Source organism: Daphnia pulicaria, chromosome 6 (genome assembly GCF_021234035.1).
Source record: "Daphnia pulicaria isolate SC F1-1A chromosome 6, SC_F0-13Bv2, whole genome shotgun sequence".
NCBI lineage: Eukaryota > Metazoa > Arthropoda > Branchiopoda > Diplostraca > Daphniidae > Daphnia > Daphnia pulicaria.
In genome coordinates, this window is record NC_060918.1 from 19,224,232 (window position 1) to 19,228,948 (window position 4,717).

The 4,717-nt window shown below is 41.3% G+C and overlaps 1 non-coding gene across 1 annotated transcript; it reads left to right on the top strand.

Moving 5' to 3' along the window:
- Window positions 1-949: 949 nt before the first annotated feature.
- On the top strand, window positions 950-1,068 carry Trnal-caa. The gene is made up of 2 exons: window positions 950-987; window positions 1,024-1,068. It is a non-coding gene; the product is annotated as a tRNA-Leu (tRNA).
- Window positions 1,069-4,717: the final 3,649 nt, after the last annotated feature.

Here is a 4,717-nt window from a genome sequence, read left to right on the forward strand (position 1 = left end):
TACATCAACTATCATTTTCAACAATTGTTCACCACCTGTGCACAAGAATAAAAACAAATTTAAAAAGAATACGAGGGATAACAAATAAGATCACTTAAAACTCACTTTGTGCAAGCTTTTCTTTACGGGAAACATCAAACCTATCATCAAGTTGGGTAATATCACTTTCCAATGCAGTTGAAAACACTTTTGCAGAAGGAGAACTAACACTATTATCAGGATTATCCATGCGAGGTTTCTTTGTAGCTAATGATTTAGCTGTTTTCTTCCTTTTTGTAGATTCACTATTTTCTGGTGAACGCAAAGCACCCAAACAACGAGGTCTTGACGAGGGTTCACCTTGGGCTTTAGCTTTATCTTCCTTTCTTATTTTAGTTATTCCTCTTCTGTGTGCATTTCTTCTTAACTCGCGAGCAGTAAGCCCCTTTTTAAAACTGACGTTTCCATCCATTTTTCATGAAAGCAGGCGGCCATTAACAACCGAGAAAGAAAACAACAAAAAAACAATTGCCGACTGCAATGCGATGCTGGCTGCTGAGGGACTGTCCATCTGAGGCCTGTGAGCCAATGAGAAGGCTAGAAATGCGACGGTTTTTGGTACGGACATGCCCGTACGTACGTGGAGACCATGTTGCTTCGTAGCTATTTCTAGTGCAGAACTAGCTAAAAGTTTCGTACGGGCTACACTATGACATTCCGGAAGTCAACTGCAAGATTTTATTCGTGTTGGCCTTACTAAAAATGTAATGTTTGCTTTCCTTATGGGTGTCGTTAGCCAATCAGCATGCCTCTGTGGCGTAATTGGCTAGCGCGTTCGGCTGCTATCATAGATTCCCTTCTGGTGTTTATGGACTTCTTCCCTCTGCCAGTGCAGCGAGCCAGTGCAGCGAGCAAGTGCAGAAAAGAGTTTCAATGCCACCTAATTAAGGGACAAGGTATATATGATGTGGTCAGGATGGCCGAGCGGTCTAAGGCGCCAGACTCAAGGACATATTCCTTACTTCAATAAGAGAAGTTGCAGTATTCTGGTCTTCAATGAAGGCGTGGGTTCAAATCCCACTCCTGACATCTTTTGGTTTTCTGAATTCACATGATCATCGCATTGCAACATAATTAGAGAGGTTGCTTTGATATAGTGATAGAGAATGCTTAATGTACCACGATACAAGGTCACCAAGTGGTAATACTTGTCGATTTTCTGTAATTTAAAAAGATGTGATCATACAATACGAAAATGATGACGCTTACTCACAGCAGGCGTTGGTGATTTAGTGGTTAGCATAGTTGCCTTCCACGCAATTGACCCGAGTTCAATTCTCGGCTATTGCAATTTAGCTATTATTGATAGTTCTTAGCAGACTAGTCAACCTACGGAATTGAAGTCAATTTTCAACAATGATACTTTTTAGGTAAAAATATGGATGTTCATTTCTTTTTCGTTCACACATGAATAATTGACATGATAACTCCTTATAAGTCATATCTTGCATTGGCGTTGAAGAAAAATCAAAAATACTGCTTTGACGAGCTTGCAAACACCACTTCAATGAATTTGAATTTGATATTTTTACTGTTTCGCTAATTCAAAGCGATTTATTCTTACAGGATATGTAAATCAATGTCCAATACACCATTTAAAGTTAATTGAATCAATGAATTCATAAAAACATCAATGATGTTTATGAAATAGAAACAAGAAGAAATTCTTCCAGACACAGCACAGCACAGCTGCACAAAAATGTATTGTTTCCTTTTCTAATGGGTGTCGTTAGATAATGAACATGCCTCTGTGGCGCAATTGGCTAGCGCGTTCGGCTGTGACTAGACGTGTCTAACTGATCTCCCAAGTGTGACATCTTGCTGTGAGTCAAAAAACTATTTGTTCTTTTTTTTGTTCTTTTTATTGTATTGTTGCTTGTCTTTCGTGTTTCTCTTATTGTTTGTTAAGCGCCATTTTGCTTTTTGTTCCATTTTTTTTTGTATTGTTTCTTTTTCCGTCTCCTTGCCCCTTTATTGTGGGTAAAATGGGAACGGAATCCCCAGACGTCTGGCCACGTACTGCCGAAATCTCTTTTGGTAATACTGAAGTGACCAGGCATGAATTCTACGAATGTTTTGAGCAGGGTAGTAACGAATCTGATTGCATCTTTGATGCAGTTTGTCGCCTACCAGGACGAGCTGTTTGTGTTTTCCGAATTGGGTTCAAGACCGTCAAAGACCACATTGAATTCTTGGATAAATTTAGTGCTAAAGAGTCTGTTGTTATTAGTGGCAAAGAGGTCCGAATTAGAGTTAGAGATAGGTCAGTTAACCTTGTACGCGTTAGAATTCAACATTTCAAATTCGATGATGACCTTAGCCTGCTCAACAAGAGATTGCGTGAGTATGGAGTGATTTCTCGGATTTTTTGGGACACGTACCAGGATAGGTCGTTTCCAAGGTGGAACGGGATAAAGACTGGAGTTGTCAATGTGGATATGGAAATCCACAAGAGCATCCCGTCTTATATCACCTTTGGAAGCTACAAGGAACCAATAATGGTGTCTTATGCAGGGCAAATGCAGACATGCCGCATGTGTGATTCTCCCACCCATGTTTTAGCTAATTGTCCCAAGCAACCCCGTAGTTTAACCACTCCCAGCACCATTTCAAAAGGCCCCATTGGAACACGTAGCTATAGTAGTGTACTAACAAATCGTGGGCCAGTTAGGACAACTGCTAGGAAGCCCCAGGAGACAGAACCGATTGGTGGCGGGCAAATGCCAATTGCTCCAACTGTTGACGCTGATTCATTCCCTGAGTTAGCCCAGAGGCCAACGACGTCGACTGTGGTCGTTCTTGATGGAGCTCCAGAAGATTCAATTTCGAAACCTGATGGAACTGAATCTTCTTCTGACACCGATTCTGACGCTGAAGACACTAACTGTGTAGGTTCGTCTGTTGCGTCCAAATCGGTTAAGAAAAAGAAAATTAAACATACGAGAGAATTCTGTGACCACCAAAAACAATCAAAAAAGAGGAGTCGTACTGCCTCTTCCTCTGGCTCGGGCGAGGTAGCTGAGGAAATTGAATCTGGTGTAGCTCAGTTGGTTGAACTCGGGTCTCCGACTCGAGAGGTTTCAGTTTCGATACCGGGTGTGGACATTAATTCTTTTCCCGCCCTTCCTGGGGGGAACGATGTTCCACCCGCTCCAAACGCACCTGGAGTACCATCTATTCCATCCACGATAGATTAGATGGATAACGAGGAGGTTGAAGAGATGGATGCAACCGAGGTGGTTTCGATTTCAAATCCTGATGAAGACATTTCTTTTTCTGGTGGGAGTATTCAGCCAGGACAACGCCCACTTGATAGCCAGGAGGCTAGTCATGTGAGTGAGACTCAGGAGTCCTTGGGCGTCCCCCTCGGCACTCCATCAACCCCCATAGAAGATAAAACTCTCAAAGCAATGGAGGCCGTTAGAAGGAAAAAAGCCCACGATAACAAAACCCAACCCTCTAAACCCAAATTTAAATATTAATCATGACTAACATCGCGACATATAATATCAACAGAATATCGTCACCTGACAAACTTCAAATAATACTCAATTTCTTTTTACATAATAAACTTGATATTATATGTTTGCAAGAAGTAGTATTTCACTCTAGCACCGTATTTACTAAACATTACCAGATGCACACAAATCTCGGTCCTAGACAACATGGGACAGCCATCCTAGTACGACACGGGCTGAGCGCCAAAAACATTTTGTTTGAACCGGAGGGGAGGCTGATAGCCATGGAAGTAAATTGTCTTGCTTTCGTGTGTATTTACGCCCCATCTGGTGACCAAAATAAAAGTTATAGAGATTCTTTCCTCCGGCAAACTATTCCGGCTTATGTTGCCCAGTATAAGGCACCAGCAATTATATTGGGAGATTTTAATGCCGTTGACGAGATCGATGACCGTAAAAGTAGCAAGACAACACCACCTAAAATTAGACTAGCATTACTAGAACCCCTCCGAGATTTAGTAAAAGCCCTTTCATTAACAGATGTCTGAAGAGAAATTCGGAAAAATGAACCTTGTTGGACGTACAATTGTGCGGCTAGCCAGGCTATATTGGACCGAATTTATTGCCACCATCACGTAAAATTTTCTGATATCCATTTGCACGACTTACCACTCGGGGATCACAGACCAATCGTAGGGTATATAAACAGCACCACCCCTCCTAGTGTAGTGAGAAATAAGTCAAGGAAATTATGGAAAATTAACTCATCAATTCTTGAGGAAGAAGAATATATAAACTTGGTGCATGTCTTTATTGAAGAAATGTCCCAACACCCATCCCGTATTGAAAACGTAGACCATTGGTGGGAGATTATTTTCAAACCTAGCCTCAGGCGATTATCAATTAACTATTGTAAAAAGAGAATCTGTGATCAGAGAGTCAAAAGGAAATTACTCCAACATCAACTAAAAGAAACCGTGAACAATGTAAATTTCAATCATGCGCGTTACATGGAGTTGAAACGTGAGTTTCTAGCCTGGGAGCGAGAAGCATTGAGGGGATTTGCAATACGTTCACGCGTTCAAAGTATAGCCGAAGAAGAGCCATCTACCTTTCATATGAACAAGTCAACGAGCAATTTCCAGAAGTCTCTGATCACTCAGCTCAAAACTAATGATAACTGTAAAATTACCCAACCTGAGCAGATTAATCAAGAAATA